At 36.6% G+C, this 20996-nt stretch overlaps 1 pseudogene; it reads right to left on the bottom strand.

Annotated features, from left to right (window-relative positions):
• Positions 1 to 17972: 17972 nt before the first annotated feature.
• On the bottom strand, positions 17973 to 19966 carry LOC120176811 (annotated as a pseudogene).
• Between the last annotated feature and the right edge of the window lie 1030 nt (positions 19967 to 20996).

Genomic DNA, 20996 nt, shown 5'->3' with positions numbered 1-20996 from the left:
ATAATCTGGTATGAACAATGCTTGAACAAATACATCTCATCGCAAAAATAAAACTTGGCATCATGCTTGAACTTCCTCATGCCCTGGCTATTCAAATCATAAGGCAAAATTCCACTAACATGAAAATTAACGATGTCAACATACCACAGAAATGTCGCGACATATAAGATTTTCTGGCCAGGGAATTCCTCTTGAATATCTAAAATTTCATGGCATTTTGAATTATTTTCTAGCCTAGACGGATGATTTGGAACTTGATTCTCGGTTCCTCTCCTATCTACAACCTCCAAGTCAAATTCTTGCAGTAGTAGTATCCACATAATGAGTATAGGCTTGGAATCCTTCTTGTTCACTAAATATTTTATAGATAAGTGATCAGTGTGAACAATTACTTTGGTTCCTATTAAGTATGGCCTAAACTTGTCAAAGGAAAATACCACAACAAGTAGTTCTTTCTCAATGGTTGTGTAATTCAATTGTGTTTCATTTAAGGTACAACTAGCATAATAAATAACATGGAAATTTTTACCTCAGCATTGCCTAAAGCATAACTCCCACGACATAATCGCTCGCATCATACATCAACTCGAATGGTGAAGTCCAATCGGGGAGACAACAATGGGTGTTAAGACAAGTCTTTGTTTAAGCTATGTTAATACGCCATGACAAAGTTTATTAAACACAAATGGTTAGTTTTGTTGAAGCAAGGTGCACAAGGGCTTGGACATCTTGGAGAAGTCCTTGATGGATCTCCTATAAAAACCAGCATGCCCAAGAAAACTTCTAATGCCCTTGACAGAGGTCGACAGAGGCTACTTCTCAATAACGTCAATTTTGGCTTTGTCTACCTTAATGCACGTATGCGAGATCTTATGGCCCATCATAATTCCTTTAGTCACCCTGAAGTGAAATTTCTCCCAATTAAGTATAAGGGTAGCTTCCTCACATCTCTTTAGCACTCATGTCAAATTGCCAAGGTATTTCTCAAAGTTATCTCCAGAAACAGAGAATGCATCCATGAAAATTTCTAGAAAATCCTTAATCATGTTAGAAGATATATTGTATGCAGTGTTGAAAAGTTTTCAGGCTATTACATAGTCTAGATGACATCCTTCGGAAGGCATAAGTTCCATATGAGTATGTGAATGTTGTCTTATCTTGGTCCTATAGTGCTATGGAAATTTGTTTGTACCCAGAATATCCATTCAAAAAGTAATAATGTACATTGCTCGCCAATCAATCTAGCATTTGATCGATGAAAGTAGAGGAAAATTGTCCTTCATGGTACCTTTGTTCATTTTGCGATAGTCCATGCATATCCTCCATCCTGTGACCGTGCGGGTGGGTAGGAGCTTATTTTCCTCATTTCTCACCACGGTTGTTCCTCCTTTCTTGGGGACGCATTGTACCGGGATCACATATGAACTATTGGATATAGGGTAAATCACCCCAGTATTAAGCCACTTAATGGTCTCTTTTATCACCACTTTCTTCATAATAGGGTTGAGCCTTCTTTCTGGCTTAACAGAATTACCATGGCATTCTTCCAACATAATCTTCTACATGCAAATGGTGGGACTTATCCTCTTCAAATTTTCCATGGTCTAGTCTAATACTATTTTATTTTGTGACAAAACATTTAGCAAACTACATTCTAGGTTAGCAGTAAGGTTAGAGGAGATAATCACAGGCAAAGTATCATTACCACCTAGGTAAGCATATTTAAGATGCTCTGGCCTCTCATAATCTGCCAGCTGTATGAAATTATTGTGGTAAAATTTATCATCTTCCCTTCTATCAATTAATCCACTTCATAAATGCTCTAACATTATTCCATGTCATCAACAAATTTGAGAGTACGAAAGACATTCACAGTCACACATTGGTCGGCCACTTTCATGGTGAGTTCACCCTTTTCACAATCAATAAGGATGCAACTAGTGGCTAGGAAATGCCACTCCAAAATTATAGATGCATTAGTATCAACCTCACAATCAAGTATAAAGAAGTCTAGTGGGAACACAAATTCATCCACCCACACAATGACATCTTCGACTCTCCCTTTGGAACGAACATGGGAACGGTGGGCTAGTTGCTAAATAACAAAGGCAAGTCTTGAATTTCCTATCCCAAGCTTCAAAAATATTAACTTGGGCATTAAGTTAACACTTGAGCCAAGGTTACAAAGTGCCTTTCCAACATAGTTATCTCTTGCGGAACATGGAATGATGAAGTTGTTTGGATCTTTTTACTTTGGTGACAACTTGCTCAATGCATAGTAGTATTCTTTTATTGTCACAATTGTCTCGTACTTCCTAACTTTCCTCTTCTTGGTCACGATTTCCTTAAGAAATTTAGCATAACAAAGCATATGGTCAATGGCCTCCAAGAGTGGAACATTAATAAATAGTTGATTGAGGATATTAATAAACTTCTTAAAGTGAATACCATCATTACACTTCTTCAGTATTTGATGGAATGGCGGTAGGGGTTTGACTTCCTCTATTGAAGGTGTAGGGATAACTTTTGTTGTGGCATTTTTGGTTGCACCCTCAATAGATCTACCTCTTGAACCATCATCCTTGTTCTTCTGCATAATTTTTTTTTCTTGCATCTCATATTCAACTTGCTCAACTATGGAGTTAGAATTATCCTTCTTCCTTCCTCAAACTTATCTTGTTGATTGATATGGGTGCCACTTCTCAGAGTGAGTGCACTATATTTTTCCTTGACATGAGCTTTAGTGACCTCAATGTCATTAGGCAGACATTATGGTTGGCGTTCTTTGTAATACCACGGTAATTTGACCAAGTTAGCCCTCCAAAGCTCTTAGAGACGAGCTATGGATTTGCAGTAAAGCTCATCGACTTTGAAGGGGAACACCTTGATTCTTAATAGTAGTGGCATGTTCTTGTAGTATGGTCTTGGTCGTTGTTATAAAATCTTACATAGTGGCCTCCAAAGAATTTTCATTTGACGAAGATGGCGCCCCTTGTTAGAATTATGACATGGTATGTTCGTTTGATAGGTTGGAGGTTCATTGGAGTAACTAGCATTATTGACTCCTTGATTTCCCCATGAAAAGTTAGGATGCTGACGTCATCTTGGGTTCTAGGTGTTGAAGTAGGGGTTATTAAATCCTCGGTTCAAATTTCCCACAAAGTTGATGGACTCGTGATTTTTTGGGCATTCACTCTCATAGTGATTGCCATGGCATAAAAAAATACTGAACTAGCTACCTTCACTTCTTTCACCTTGTTGGAAAGTTATAAGTTCTTCAACATACTTATGGTAGCTAAAAGTTGGGCTGACATTGATTCCTTAGCATCTAACTCATAGGTCTCAGGTGCCTTCCTCCTTGTTGCAATCCTTGAAGAGGGAAATTGGTAATCATTGCTTGCAATCCTATCCATAATGTCAAAAGCCTCTTCAGGTGATTTGTCTAGAAAGTCCCATTTGTCGAGGCATATAGCATCATCATCGTGTGTGCATTAACTCCACCATAAAACATCATGACTTGAGTCAAATCTTAGAACCATAATTTGAACACATGCGAAGCAATCCCTTACATCGATCCCAACACTCATACATAGACTCGTCATCATCTTGACAAAAATATGATGTCATTTCTAAGTTGAATGTTCATGTTCGGCGGATTATACTACTACAAAACACTATTGCATGGATCAGACCAAGACTCTATAGAACTAGATAAAACTCCACTCAACCAAGCCATCGCTTGGTCACGGGAAAAAATATGGAAATGACTTAGGCTTTAACATCTTCAAGCACTCTTTGTTACCTGAAGGAATCACATACCTCCAAAATGTTATGAATGTGTTGCTTTACATCGTCATGGGGCATGCCCCAAACTGCCTATAGAATTCAACATATTGAACATGATTGGTTTGATCTCAAAGTGTGCTACTTGAATCTCGAGTGCCACAAGACCAGGATTTAGATCGTCTAAAATAGGATTTAAGTGATTGCGAATAGCACGAGGCCTAGCAACATTTCCAGAAATTGGATTTACCTCGACATATTGATATACCTGATCCTAATCTTGGCCAACACTTTGGTTCTACAGTCTATACATATTTTGATGATCACGTATCCTACGTCTAAAAAGTCGTTCAATTTCATGATCAATTGGTGTTAGGCCTTCGGGATGTCCTCTGGTCATACACCAACAAAACCTAAAAAAGGATAAAGGAAATCACAATTAAAACTATACAAAAAAATAAATAAGTAAAATACAAATGCTATGACAAAACTATTAAACTTCCAGTTGTCAATCCCCGACAATGGTGCCAAAAACTTATTCATTTGTAAGTGCTTATAAATTTACAAAAAAATATCTGCAAGTATACACAATCGAACAATTAATATAGAGTGGGTGAGTATCGTCTCCACAGGGATTAGAGGAGATTACTAGTTAAGTCAAAGTAACAAACTACTTTATCTAAGTATAGTTAATGGTATGAACAAATGTTTATGTCGAGGCAAAATGAAATTTGTATAGGTGGGGTAGAAATGGTAGTGTGAGTGGGTGGTAAATGAGAATGTAATGGAAAATGTAATTGTTTAAAGTGCATTGAAATGAAAATGCTAAGGTAAAACAGATTGATAAATTTGGAATTAAATAAGATGACTTGATAATCTTCACACAACAAGCTATTACGGGAATGAATGATGGGGTCACTTAGGAATCTCAATCTCTATATTTTAGGATGATTTAAACTTCTATGTCTTATTTGCTCGATAGAGTATACTACGAGTATCCCTACGCTATCTCTAGTCATGTGATCTGATAGATGAGAATGCCACGACAAATCTTCTCGTCTTGATACAATGACATCTAACCTATCGTTCAGCACTACTCATTTTAGTCGTTGAAATCCTAACCTCATCTCTGAGAGTGGATTAGGCTCTAGTTATCAGCAAAAACCCATTACTTACTTCAATATTCCTTTAGTTTCTCTTGAACACTAAAGATCATTAACTTATTTCTCTCAAACTCTAAGAGGTATACTTAAGAAAAGGCTACTCTCATAGATCCTACAATCTTGAGTAATTAAAAATAATAAGTAAAACAAGTAATAAACATAGAAATACCAACCATCCATTAAAGAAAAATACTTAATCATCCATGATAAACCCCACCAAATAAAGCTATTTCATGGTGGGGTTCAAATAATCCATGAGAATCATCTGTTCCTTAAAACCCATAAGATATGAATGAAAATAAAACATAAGAGTGGAGGAAAAACTAGAAATGCACATTGTCAAGCTCCCTCGGCCAACATGAACCACCTTACCGGTACTAGATCCTCTTGGATGCCTAGTTCGCCACTCCCTCAAACTTGAAAATGGAGGAACGCCACGAAAGGGATGAGAAAAAGAAAGAAAGTTAGAAGCTTGTTGTTGTCTCCCTTTTTTTGTTCATCTCACTTTTCTCCCAAGAAGATCATCCCCCTTTAGTGGTGTCTTAATTTATTTATACCAAGGAAATATAAATAAGGTTTTGTCTCAAAATGATAATGGTACCCTAAGGTACATCCCCTACACATGAAAAGGTGGTAGTAGTCCCCTCCTAGGTTACATGCAGCAGGAATCACATGATGGCTGGACAGATGGCTTTTTTATAAAAATATATTCATCTTTTTTTGTCTTTTTCTAGGCCCATAAATGCCATCCTAGGTGCCGTGAAATTTTCATTATGCTTCATCATCTCAGTTTTCCAAGGCAATTCTCCTCGCACACCCTTTTTCTTTATGACCTGGACATCATCATCCAGACACAAACTTTCCCGTAAAGCGACACCAATATGTCACGGTAAATTAATTCCACCAAATGCAACTACATTATCCTAAATGCATCTATATGGTCCTAAATGTTCCTTAAGACAATCAATAACTTGAGTAAAAAAGCCCTAAATATAGCCTTTTTACGGAGTTATCACCCACCATATTGCCTCATTAACTGTAGCATCTTAAACATGATCGGCTTCAGCTCAAAGTTTCATGCATGTATTGCTGGTCTTACTATGCCCAAATGTAGATTGTCAAGGGTTGGCGCTACATGCTATCAAATGGATCAGTTGTGATCACCCATATTGTATAATTATTGCAGCCCCACTCTATTGCCAGCCGATAATTTCTCTTCATCTCCATGCTATAGCAGTGGCAAAGCATTGTTCTTTTGTCTAGCCATAAATGCTTAATTTTTGGAAATTTCTTTTCGGCGACTTCAAATTGTTTATTTTATCTCCAGATCGAAAGGCTCTAACTCATCCCTGCAACGTGGCATAAATAGATGGAACTAAAAAATTAAGTACCTATAAAAAGAAATAACCAAATAAGTAACCATAAAAGAAACTCTAAAATAAAACCGATGTACCCCAACAACAATGCTAAAAACTTGACGCTACGAATTTGATACATCATTCAACGCAAGTATGCGTGTTACAAATCAAGTAATAAAGTGGTAGCAAAATATTGCTACAGATATTGAACCCACAAGGACCAGAAATTGTTTACAATAGAGTTTAAGTATAAAATATGTAGGAGATAAATTTTAGAATGGTTTAAATGATGAGATGATCGCTCCTATTTTTAGATTGAAGGGTAGTCCTTCAACTAATATTCTTTCACCACGATTCAGGTGATTCTAGAGCCTTTGACAGTTGTCCTCTTTTAACTGTTTCATCTAGAAGGTTCTATAATCTTCCAAATGATTCATTGGATGCTATAAATTAGCTCAACAATCAGCATAACATCGTAGCGTAGCAATTCTTACAACATCAAGTAATGCCCTTAGCATCAGTGCACCAAATCCAATCATAAAACATAAAAATTCAGTAAATATCTACCAACTTAATACATCTGTGAAAATGATGTAAAATAAGTAAAAATGATCTTAATAATATTCATAACATGCTTAAGTTCAAGATTAACCTAGGTAAAAAGATACTAAAAATAACTCTTTTGGAGAGTTATCATTTCCAACATGTTAATGGACTTATTATGACCTCTATAATTTGACATAACACTTTAAAAACATTTAAGGACCTCAGTAGGAATTATAGGAGTGTTGGGGAGGTATTTTATTGTCCAAAACAAAGTATTTATAGGCACGAGTATTAGTACTAGAAGAACAGTACCAATATTGTTCTTCAGACTTTAAAAAATAATAGGGTTTTTAGGTTAGAAGTATCGATACTCATGCAATGGTTATCGATACTGCAGGTGAGTTATCGATACTTGTAAGGTTATATCGATACCAAGTTCACTCAACAGATTCCAGTAGCCATTTTTTATATCGATACTCATAGCAGTATCGATACCAAGGGTAGAGTATCATACTCTCCAATAGGGGTATCGATACTTCGGTATTTTTCAAAACATCAAAGCCAAATTTGGTTATAATGCTCAGGAAAGTATCGATACCTTAGACCATGAGTATCGATATTAAAATTAGAGTATCGATACCATCCCTTTTCTATCAGCCTTTAGTAAGTCAGTAGTATCGATAACCAGAGGTTACTATTGATACCCAGAGGCCAATATCGATACTGAAGGGCTTAGTATCGGTACCCACGAATAGTTTTTGGTAAGAAACCCAAGGGTTTTTAAGGGATAGATTTGAGGGACCTAACAATATCGGAATGCCATGAAATAAAACTAAAAGTGAGAATAGTAATAAACCTATAATAGTTAGAAACAATAACAGCTAGGATGACATAAAACTAGTCTTGCATGATGCTGAGAAACGGTCAGGAAAATCGAGTTACTTTAGCAGATAACGATTGTACAATTTGGATATCCCAGTCAGTGCTAAGGCATTTCAGCTGCCAATTGGGCTCAGATGCCCCAGGACCCGAAGGAGTAAGTTGGTTTGGTATACGTTTTCGATTTAGTTTTGAATCTCACCCCAGACACCTGAGAGTATTTTAGAAGGCTGGAGGGTGTGTGAGCTCCGAGATGTAGAACTTCCAGCCACACCATGATGCATATCTCAGTATGGCATATCATTATTTTCTTATCTTCATACCTATACCACTAGAATGATCATTTAATGAATGCATGTAGTATAGTACATTTATTAGTGTGACGTTGAGCTTGTAAGCGCAGCGTTCAGAATGTGTTTTCGCGCATAGGTTTTTAGGAGGTCGTATGTGGAGCGTTATCGTCACCAGATATTCCAGCTCAATAGAGATCTTCAGAGTATGTCTTGATTTTTATTAGAGGGAATATTCTATTGTAGACCCTATTTATATTCTATCATAACTCTATTTTTATTTAAACTCATTGTATTGTTTTGGATTTGGGAGCTCACTAATATTGTAAAACTCAGATTTACTATGTTTTATTTTATATCACTTTGAATGGTTATTTTGTAAGGTTTACAGTTTTTTTAAAAAAGAAAAATTTTAGTTTAGCCACTTCGATGGTCTTGTGTGACATCATAATCTATAGATCTTTGGGTGAGAATGGATTAGGGTGTTACACTCGTCGATAAGTCAGTCAGTAGAGGAAGAAGCTCATGTAGTGAGGGAGATATCATTCAAGGGGGGAGGTCGTCTTGGGGAAGGTAAGGGAGATTGAAGAAAATGCCAAGAGGAACATGTACGTTATACTCTTGGTTTCCAAGCAATTCTGGGTAATTAGTGTGCTATGTAGGATTGATTTTTAATAGTTACCTGGAATGTGAGGACATTAGGAAGGAAAAAGAAATTGAGAGCATTTAGAAGGGTGATCTCTACCTAAAAACAGATAATAGCTCTTCTCTAGGAATCAAAGTTATAGTAATATAGATATGGCATTTTCCGGAGGCTTTGGCATAGAGCTAATTGTGGGAACATCTGCTCTCGTCTATTGGCTTGTCTAGAGGACTGTTATGCTTGTGGGATGAAGAAAGATTTGGGGCATTAAAGTAGTTGATTTTCCAAAGGTTTATAGAAATTGTTGGCATTATGAAACCCGGGAATTTCATATGTGGTTTTGTGAATGTGTACGGACCCTCCGTGGAATCTCATAAGAGATTCTTTGAAGAATTACTAAATTTATTGGACAATCTAAATGTTCCTCTGGTGTTAGGTGGAGACTTCAACGCAGTCTTATGTTTGAAAAAAAAGAGATGCCTAACTATTAATTGGGCGTCAATGGAGATCTTTAGGAAATTTATACATGATGCACACTTAGTAGGCCTCTCTCTCAAGGGCGGAGCCTTTAGTTAGAGCAATCAGCGTGTCCCTCTCACTTTAGTAAGACTCAACCGTTTTTTAGTAAATGGGCAGTTCTTATCAACCCATCCTAAAATCGAACAGATTCTTCCCGCAAAGTCAATTTTGGACCACAATGCCATTACTCTGGTAAACAATGGGTTTGATGGGACCCCAAACCAATCAAGTTATTCAATTACTTGTTAGAAGAGAAAGGTTTTGTGGAAATGGTTAGCGAAAGGTTTAATAGTCGAGGCAATCAAAATGATAAAAAGATAATGAAACTTCTCAAAGATACAAAGAAAACAATAAAAGACTGGTGTGCAATAAACAAACATGGAGGAAGAGATGTGATTTCAAACCTAGAAAGTAATATTGAAGTTGTATAAAAGAATTTTTAGATGGGGGTGGTGGATTATAACTCGCTAAGTACGCTAGCTAATTTGAGATTCGAGTTATGGAAGAAATTGAGAACTGAGGAGAGAATCTAGCTACAAAAGTCTAGATTGAGATGGTTCAAAGAATGAGATTGTAATACAGGGTTCTGCCACCTCTCGGCTTCAAATAGACACGGGAAATTCGTTGAAGTCCATCCAGGTGAATGAGACTATCATCTATAATCCAAAGGAAATTAAGGATTATGCATACTATTTCTTTGTTAGAGCTTACAATACCAAGATTGCATTAGAAATTGATGAAATAAATTTAGATTTTAAGAAAAATTTACGAGGATCAAAGTGTGTTGTTGGAAAGGGCCTTCTTGAAGGACAATCGATTCATCAGACAATAATAAGGCCCCATGGTCGGATGGGTTTAACATGTTCTCTTAAAAAATTCTGGCCCCAACTCAAGCCCGCAATTTTTAAGTTCTTTGCATATTTATTCATGGAAGAATATGGGAAAAGGGAGTGAACCACTCCTTTATCACCCTTATACGAAAAAAAAAGATGAACCCGAAGAACATTGAGGACTATCAGTCAATTAGTCTAGCTAGGGAAGTCTACAAAATCTTGTCAAAGGTGTTAGCCAGAAGGCTTACGTGTTGAAACTATATCAGCGATGTTTAATTTACCTTCATTCTAGATAGACAAATCCCAGACTGGAAGTTTATAGAAAACGAATGTATTGGCAATCTTATTAAGAGAATGGCGAAAGGCATAGCGTTCAAAGTGGATTTCATGTGAGCTTATAAAATTTTTGAAATGTCCTTAGTCCGAGTAATGAAAGAAATAAAGTTCGGTGAGAGATGGTGTGACTGGGTATTAAGATGCATATCCTTCAGTTCTATTGTGGTTTTAATCAATGGAGCCTCATCCAAAAGATTATCAATTTACCGAGACCTTAGACAAGGATGCTCTTTTTCCCACTTCTTTTCAACATTTTGGGTGAAGGATTAAACTATATGCTTAGTAAAGATTCCAGTGAAGGCCTATTTTCGGGGTTTATGATGGGGAATAGTGAGGGTTCAACAACTATAACACATCTTCAGTTCACGGACGATTTGTTAATCTTCTGTGAAGCTTCACTTGAGCAAATTATAAACCTAAAATGGATACTGAGGGTCTTTGAATTGGTATCAGGCCTCCAGTTGAACATGAGAAAAAGTTAAATCTTTGGGATTAATCTTCTGGTAGAGAAAGTATCTTCTTGGGTAGGTGTAATAGGCTGTGACATTGAGAATTTTCTGGTAGAATAATTAGGTCTATCTCTTGGGCCCAGTAGAAATTCCCTTTCATTATGGGAATCGGTAATATAGAAGGTAAACGATAGATTAACAAGTTGGAAGGCGAAAGTACTCTCAATGGGTGGTCGTTTGGTGTTAATTAAATCCGTTTTAACGGCTCTCTCAACATACTTCATCTTAATGTTCAGAATGCCAGAAAAAAGTGAATAGGAAACTATCATCACTGTTGTCAAATTTCTTATGGGGTGATTTATCCGAGAGAAGAAAATCCACTAGATTAAATGGTCTGAAATTTACAAGCTGAGGAAGCTAGGAATTCTTGGAATCTCGAATATCACAGTGTAAAATAGAGCTTTATTAGGGAAATGGGCGTTGAAATTTGTAAATGAAGGAAGTTTATGACAGAGGATTATATATAACAAATATAAGTATAACCCCACTTGTATCTTTCCACCCCTTCCAGGTAGAGTCGAGCATTATGGGTTTAGAAAGGAGTTGTAAACTCCTTTTACGCTAAAGATGAAATTGGGACACACCTTAGGGATAATCTTCATTAAAAGTAGGGGATGGGAAATCTATTTTATTCTGGGATGACCCATGGCTGCTTGATATCCCTTTAAGACTGAAATTTTCTCGGATTTATGCACTTTCTGCTTAAAACAAGGATACATTACAGATTTGGGCTCAAAGAATAGATACGGATGGACATGAAACGTTAATATGAGGAGATAACCTTTTGACTGAGAACACTTTCAATGGTCCGAACTTCTTGCTGCACTGAATGAATTTAAGGCGGTGCCATTAAGTAGATACTAGGTTTACTGGAAGGGATCAGATGACGACAAGTTTACATCAAATCCTTCATAAATTGATTGTTCAGTTAGTAAGCTATGGATTGCGAAATAATAGTGTGGCTCTAAATCCTAGTGAAAACTGAATTGATTAAGAGAGGAATTTTCTCGATTTCGAAAGCTTTATTCCCCTTGTGTGGATCTTATTTAAAATTGGTACCACATCTGTTATTTTCCTGTAAGGTTTCTTGGTCCATTTGGATGAAATTAGCAAATTACTAGAAGTCGTCCCTTCTGCTTCAGGAAAATCCGAAAGAGTTTCTACAGGCCTAGTATGAGGTTAACATCTCTTTCTCTGCATTGTCATATGTCATACTATCCCAGTTGCAGACTTATGGTAAATTTGAACCCTTAGGAATTGATTAATTTTTTAAAGTAGCAAGTTGGATTCCCTCTAACTTTTCTTTGTAAGGAAATGTTGTCTAGCTGTTTGGTATAAAGCTAAGCACCCTGAGGCTAAAATCTCCTTGGAAGATTTAATCGCAAATCCTGCACTGGTTGATGATGTTTCGGAAGACAATAAAGGTATTCAATTGAGACCTGGGAAGCTCCTTATGCGGGCTTTATCAATTTAAACGTAGATGGGAGGAATTAGGGAATATTAAGGAACGAGAGAGAGGAAAGTCTTGGTTCTTTCTCGGAAAGAATTGGGCATGGTCCAACGATATTGTTCAAACTATTGGCGTTAAAGCACGAGTTAGATTTGTAATTTTTTCTTAATAGTGGAAACATTTGTCGTCTGGTTGTGGAATGTGATAATAAGGTAGTAGTGGAGTGGGTTCAGAATTGTGAGTCTTGCCCTGCGTTCTTCATGCTGGAAATAAAACACTCACACAAACAACTTTTATTAAAACTCAAACAAATATTACAAGAGCACTCTCACTCAAAACCAAGAACTACAACTCACTCTTATAAGACTTTGCTTCTTCACTCACTTAGAAGCTCTTAATTTTTCTTGATGCTTAAAACTAAAATGGGGAGGGGTATTTATACTACTCAAGAACAATCCTACACCACATAAATAAACTAATTTAAACCATTACAAATTCAACAAATACCTAACTCTTACCTAACTAAATTGATGTAAGCAATGACGACATTACTTAAATGATGTAAATAATGACATCAATTTAGTTTGGGTTTGGGTTTAGGCTCCCATAATGGATCAAGTTTATGATCCAACACCCCCCTTAAACTTGATCTTGTGACCCCTAGTAAGTTCCTTAATCTTATGAAGTCTTTACTTTTCAGTGCCTTGGTAAAAATATCGGCAACTTGATCTTGTGACTTCACGTATTCAACTTCCACATCGTTTCTTGCAACACACTCCTTATATAGTGGTAGCGAATGTCGATGTGCTTGCTTCGATCATGGAATACTAGATTCTTTGATAAGGCAATGGCTGACTTGTTATCGACACAAACCTTGGTAGGCTCTTCTTGTATCAAACCTATATCCTTCAATAGATTTCTAAGTCAAATTACATCAACATATTCCGCTTCACAAGTAGGCAATGTGACAATCGGTTGTTTCTTGGACATCCATGTGAACGCAATATCTCCCATGAAAAATACGAATCCAGTAGTGCTCCTTCGATTATCTATGTCTCCACCCCAATCACTGTCGCTATATCCAACACGCTTGTAATCACTAGAAACTAAATAGAACAAGCCAAAGTCAATTGTACCTTTCAGATAGCGAAGAATTCTCTTTGCGGCTTTAAAATGAATGGTTGTTGGAGATTCCATGTAGCGAACCAATCCAACTGCGTGAAGAATATCGGGTCTCGTGCAAGTTAGATAGCGTAGACTTCCTATCAAACTTTTGAAGAATGTTGGATCTACACTTTTGCCTTCTTCATGTTTGGTCATCTTGATCCCGTATTCTGTCGGTGTGCTTATTGGGTTACAGTTCTCCATCTTGAACTTCTTCAGTATCTCCTTTGCTTAGCTTTCCTGTGAAATGAAAATTCCATCCTTTTGTTGCTTAACTTCAATGCCAAGGTAGTACTCCATGAGCCCCATGTCTATCATCTCAAATTCTTTCATCATCACATCCTTGAATTCAATAAACATGCTTGGGTTGCTTCCGGTGAAGATCAAATCATCCACGTAGAGGCACACGATCAAAATATCTTCATCTTTGATCTTGATATATAGAGCATGCTCGTAGGGACATTTGTTGAAGCCATTCTCTTGGAAGTACTTATCGATTCGGCTATTACATGCCCTTGGTGCTTGTTTTAGCCCGTAAAGAGCCTTCTTCAACATCAATACCTTGTCTTCGTGCCCTTTGACTTCAGAGCCTGATGGTTGCTGAATGTAAACTTCCTCTTCAAGAACTCCATTTAGGAAGGCATACTTTAAATCCATCTGTTGTATCTTCCACTTGTTTTGAGCTGCCAAAGAAATGATTAGTCTGATAGTCTCCAATCGAGCAACAGAGAAAATACCTCATCATAGTCTATTACAGCCTTTTGACTATAGCCTTTAGCAACTAGCCTCGCCTTGTGCCTTTCAATCTGTCCTTTGGCGTTTTGCTTTGTTTTGTACACCCATTTGACACCTATCGCCTTATTCCTTTGGGAAGTGAGGTAAGTTCACATGTGTCATTCTTCTCGATGGCCTTGATTTCTTCATCCATTGCATCTCTCCATTTCTTTTCTTGTACCGCTTCTTGAAAGCTCACTGTTTCACAATCGGCAAACAGAAAAAATAATGTAAGATTATCTTATCGTTCAGTTACCTCATAGAGATCTCTAAGGCTTCTTGTGCGTTGCACAACTCTTTCACTTTGACTCCCACTTGACGATGACGAAGGTGATGAGTCTCCTTGAGTGGTTGATGTTGGTGAAGTGGGTGGAGTTGCAAGCTCTTGTTGAGATTCATCTAGTTTTCCCTCATTGTCTGCTAATCTTCTTTAAACTGATGAAAGAAATTGAAGTCATTTGTATGAGAGTTAAAATCCCATTCTCCTTCTTCGTTGAAGACCACATCTCGACTAATCAAAAACTTCTTATTGTTTGGATTGTACAACTTGTAGCCCTTCGAATTAGCATCATAGCCAATGAAGATAAAACTCTCGCTTTTATCATCAAGATTCGTTCTTTTCTCGTCTGGTCCAAAGGTTCTCAAGTGGGAAATGTCAGGCTTTCTTCCACTCCATGCTTCTTGTGGTGTCTTTCCCTATACACTTCTTGTTGGAGATCGGTTTGTCAAGTAGACTGTACACATTACTGCTTCCGCCCAAAATTCCTTGGGTAGTTTCTTTGTTTTTAGCATGCTTCGTGTCATGTCGAGGATTGTTCTGTTCTTTCTTTCTGCCACACCATTTTGCTGGGGGGATCTAGGAACTGTCATTGGTCGACGAATTCCATTTGCTTCACAGAACTCTTGAAACTCCCTGGAAGTAAATTCTCCACCTCGATCAGATCTCATGGCTTTGATCTTTCTACCGCTTTCTCTCTCCACTACTGCTTTGAACTTCTTGAAGACTTCAAAAACTTCTGACTTCTATTTCAAGAAATATACCCAGGTTTTTCTTGAAAAATCATCAATGAAGATAAGAAAATAGTTATGTTACCGAGAGAGCTTGGCTTGATCGGTCCACACACATCGGTATAGACGAGCTCAAGTGGCTTCTTGGCTCTTGTCTCTGACTCCTTTAGAAAGTTTTTCCTGAATTGTTTCCCGACTAGACACCCTTCACAAAGCTGGTCAGGATGGTTGATGCGAGGTAATCCCTTTACCATCTCCTTCTTAGATAACAACTCTAGACCTCCAAAATTGAGATGCCCAAATCGAAGATGCCAAAGCCATGATGCATCTTTGTAGCAAGCTTTCAGGCACTTTGCAATATCATTTTGTATGTTGATCAAGAACATTCTATTCTTTGACATTGGCGCTTTAGCAATGAAGTTATTCTTATCATCTTTTATAGAAAGATTATAATTATTCATATGAATATCATAACCTTTCTCTACCAGTTGCCCTAAACTTAAGATGTTACTTTTTATATTAGGCATATAGTATACATTTAAAATAAATTGATGTCTCTCATCTTTCAAACGGATAAGAATGTTACCTCTCCCTTTCACTGCTGTTGTGGAATCATCTCCAAACAAAACATTTCTGCTTACTGACTCATCTAGCTCCACGAACATGTCTTTCCTTCCACACATGTGATTGCTTGCACTAATGTCAAGATACCAGGAATTTTCTTGGCCATCATCAGTTTCCTTTCAAACTAGAAGAAGAGTTTCTTTGCCATCTGTCTTTTCCTCCACGTAATTGGCCTTCTCCTCAATTTTGTTGTTGGGAGCTCTACATTCTGAAGCATAATGCCCAAACTTCTGAAAATTATAACATTGAACTTGAGATTTGTCATGCCTTGAGTTCGGATTGATTCTTCCACGGCCTCGTGTTGAACTTTCTCCTTTCTCATAGTTTTTGTTGGAATTGTTGTTGCTGTAATTCTAGCCTTGTCCACGACCTCGACTTCCACCTCGTCCATGACCTCTACCTCTGCCTTGGCCACGTTGGTTTCTATCATTGCGTTGGCTTTCATGCATATCATTGAGTTGCAGCTTGAGGAGTTGCTCAGTAAACTCATGTTTCTTCTTATGCTTCTCTTTGTATGCTTGCAATGATCCTTGGATTTTCTCGATCGTCATTTCTTCAAAGTCTTTAGTTTCTTCAATCGTCACGATGATGTGCTCAAATTTGGCATCCAACGAATGGAGTATCTTCTCTATTATCCTCACATCTTCTAACTTTTCACCATTTCTTTTTAATTGATTAGAAACAACTACTACTCTTGAGAAATAATTTGAAATAGACTCAAATGATTTCATGTGTAAGGATTCGAATTCACCTCTTAATGTTTGGAGATGAACCTTCTTCACTTGCTCGGATCTTTTGTAAGAGGTTTGTAGCTTCTCACATGCTTCCTTGCTACAGCTTGCACTTGAAATCTTTTCAAAACCATCATCCTCTAATGCTTGATATATAAGGTAGAGAGCCTTCTTGTCTCTCTTTCTTGAATCCTTCTAAGTTGTCTTTTGATCTGGTGTAAGAGTAGTAAAAGCATCATCATCCACAGGCTTGTTATAGCATTTCTCTATGATATCCCACACATCTTGTGATCCAAGAAGTGCCTTCATTTTGATACTCAATTGTCGTAGTTGTTGTTGTTGAGTGTCGAAACTTGAAATGGTGCCATGCCATTTTCCATATATCTCAATATAATGACTAGATTTTCTGGCAGCATTCTTTCAAATAAAACACTCTCTCTGATGCCACTTTGTTGGAAATAAAACACTCACACAAACAACTTTTATTGAAACTCAAACAAATATTACAAGAGCACTCTCACTCAAAACCAAGAGCTACAACTCACTCTTATAAGACTTTGCTTCTTCACTCACTTAGAAGCTCTTAATTTTTCTTGATGCTTACAACTAAAATGGGGATGGGTATTTATACTACTCAAGAACAATCCTACACCACATAAATAAACTAATTTAAACCATTACAAATTCAACAAATACCTAATTCTCACCTAACTAAATTGATGTAAGCAATGACATCATTACTTAAATGATGTTAGCAATGACATCAATTTAGTTTGGGTTTGGGTTTAGGCTCCCATAATGGATCAAGTTTATGATCCAACACTTCAATAACCTGGTTTATTCCATTGCAGACTACATTCGAACAAATAATATTGTTCCTAGACATATTTCTAGGGTATGTAATATTGAGGCAGATTAGTTAGCAAAGAAATGAATAGGGTGAATAGGATGCTGGGGATTTTGGGTAGGCATCCGAGAGTGTATGGGTTAGCATTAGGGAAGCGTTAAGTTGGTCATATAAGGTTGGCAACATTGAAGGTGTTGCTTATTTTCGTGTACTAATGTTAAATTATAAATAAATATTAGGGCACTTTTGTCCTCCTTCCACTATCGGGTATTTCTCGATATGAAGGGTGTTTTTAACGAGGCCACTCTTTCTATCAAAAAGGGGGCAAGTCTTAAACCTATATTCCAGAAAAAACATAGCAAGAAATCATAAAAATACTAGCTTACAAGAACAAGTGATAGCGGTATTGAAATGACCTCAACGGAAGTGATTAAGCTGTCGACTAAAACTTCTGCAACAACTCACAATGTGGTTTCTCACGAATAAACCCATATTCCCGCTCCTACAAACTCAAACCTATAGTTCTATGCCAAAACGAAATAATATTCTCTCTCAACAAGCTCCTCGATCCTTACACACTCAGGACTATTAACAGGATAATCTTGCTCAAAATTAGTCGATCTCACATAATAGTTAACACCCTTTTGAGTTGTGAACTTGTACTTATAAGGATACGACCTGGACAGCGAAAAAACAGGCTCAGAAGAGGGCAAATAGTTCAACAATAGAATTAATAGAACATGCAACAGATAAATCAGCGTACGGATATTGAATCCAATAGATCCTTATTCCCCGTTCTAGCTCCTATTTCAGGCCCAAAATGGAAACTACGAAATTGAGTATTTACAGGAGCCATTCCACCAAAGAAGCTTCTAAATATCAAAATCGGTATCATAGAAGCCACTAAGTCCATTGCCTCCACCACAATATGCTAAAGCTCTCCTTTCGTAAACTGGTTTATTTGATCCTACAAGATCATAGGTTTTCCTACTTTCTTAATTGCTTAATCATTGAAACGCTTTTAAAACCACCTTAAACGCTTCCTCGGCTCTGGGAGCTTTGTACTTATCAGGGTAAACTTTCAAGGAGAGTTTTCGATAAGCTTTTGGAGCGTCTCCAACGGAACAAGTTTTCTCTAACCCCAGAATTTCATAATAATCCTTCTTTTTCTTGATTTGTTTCACAACGCGATTTGCTCTTCAGTGTAAGAATCTGCAACTACTGCCGTCGAAGAAGAAGAAGTAGCTAATCCATTTGATCAAAACCTATGGCGAATTGAGGGGTTGATCAAACAGCATTTGAAGACATCATCTTTGTTTCCATCCATCCTTGATTTTCTTCCCGAGAAAGACAAATAAGAAATTGCAGGTGAAAACTTGATGAAAGAAAACTCACCTTAGGAGAATTGAGGAGTTAAAACGAGAATGAACTAATTAGGGTTGATTTTGAAGGGACTATGTTTTCATGTTTTTGAGGGAAATAAGTATAGAAGAGAGTTTCCACGAAATTGTCGGTCGGTTGTTTTGGGAAATATTTGACCTAACCAAAATCGAATTGAATTTAATTGAACATGTTAGATTTTTTTTAAATATAAATATAATTTTTATGATTATTGAAAACAAATTTATATTTATAATTAATTTATAAAAAAATGAAAAATAAATAAATAAACATCATATAAATGTAAATAAATTTATTTTACTACAAAAATCAAAGAAGATGAAACTAAAAAATAATTATGAAAATTGTGAATCGAATCAAAATAAAATAGATAGTCTAGCAATCTAATAAATTCGATCAAATCAGTCCCACTTTAGTTGTTTATCTCATTAGGATAAATCATTTTGTATCGCTCAATTTTTTATATATTTATTTTGATCATTTTAATGTTAACAATTTTAATTTCATCTTTTAACTTGTGAATTTTGCTTGTTTAAAAAAAACTTAAATACACCATTGTTCTCTAGAGTATATCATTTATACCGAATTTCCTCCTAAAATATTTTTCAGGACGTTTTGTCCACTAAAATTTAAATCTTTACTCAATTTATCCCAAATTGTTAATTCCGTTAAAATAAAATATTGATGATCAATCAGAACACGTCATATCACCCTTAATTTTAACTTTTATTATATGAATAAATGAAATTTAATTAAAAAGTAAAAATAAATAATATGAAAAATATACCCTTTCCTCATTAAATAAACTCAGTCGTGCTTCTGCTTCCTCATCTCCACCATCATAGCCAATTCACGTATCGGCTATCGTGCTTTGGTAGCCATCCTACACTCTAATCACCCTCAACTTTGCCTGGTGGAAACCAAATAAAACCCCAAATGGCCCAAAACTCTAATTTCTTCTCATTTATCTCTTTATCTTCTTCGACTGAAGCACCCGTTACCTCACCAACGCCTTACGTCGGCTTTGTTCGTCCTTCCGACCACCACCACCAGTGGTCGGGAAAATCAAGACCTTAAATCCAACAATCCCAAACCTCAGACTTCCCATTCTATCCCAAATTGAACCTCGAAAATTAAAAAACACAAACTCTAAAACTCCGACAGAGGTGAGACCCTTAAGCTCATAAGTATTTTTTTTATCAAGAATAGGGTTACTTGGTATTGATTCATCAATGTATTCCTTTTTATCTTGATATTTGGTTTTGGTTTTAGAAATCATTTCACATTTGAAGAAATATAATTTGAGCAACATTCAGTTGTGGGAGGTTCAAGGTCTCATTCAATAGTGTTATATGACATGGTTGTTATTCAGAGTCGATTATATTGCTCCATTGGTGCTAACCATGTCTAAATTTTGCATCTTTTCTTGATTTAGTATCTCGATCGGCATATTCTTTGTCTTGGTTGTTTATGGATTAAATATAACAAACTGAAACCCGTAATCAATGAAGATGCTTATGACATTGAAGATGCCTCCATTTTTCCTATGGTTCTAGTCCAGATTCGAATGTACGATAAAAGAAAGGTGGGGATTTTATCCTTTCAAATTCAATCATTCTCATTGTTTATTAATTTGTTTTTGAAGTAATTCTTATTTTTTTTCTCCAGGTATTTACGCAGAAATTAATGGAGTTGAAAGGTGTGATGGAAATAACACTACACCAAAAAGCGTTTGTATACAAACGCCGCTAAATACTCGTACTGTAGTGGGTTTTTATACAAACGCTGCTATAAACTCATATTTTCGTGGTGTTTTTATACAAACGTCGCTAAAGACTCATACTTTAGTGGGGTTTTTGTATAAACGCCGCTATAAACTCGTACTTTAGTGCGTTTTTATAAAAACGCTACTATAGACTCGTACTTTAGTGGTGTTTTTATACAAACACTGCTAAATACTTGTGCATTAATGGTGTTTTTGTAGAAACACCGCTAAATACTCGTACTTTAGTGGCGTTTATGTTTAGAAATGCCGCAAGTTTACAATTTCTAAGTCTCGCGCCTCTTTAACCCTTTTAAATTTCCCCACTTTAACCCTAAGCCATCTGCAATTGATAAGCACTCCCCTTTTCCCTCTG

The sequence above is a fragment of the Hibiscus syriacus genome, unplaced genomic scaffold (genome assembly GCF_006381635.1).
Source record: "Hibiscus syriacus cultivar Baekdansim isolate YM2019G1 unplaced genomic scaffold, ASM638163v2 tig00003403_pilon, whole genome shotgun sequence".
NCBI lineage: Eukaryota > Viridiplantae > Streptophyta > Magnoliopsida > Malvales > Malvaceae > Hibiscus > Hibiscus syriacus.
Note: the sequence above shows the minus strand (reverse complement) of the source record. Positions and strands in the feature narration are given on the sequence as shown.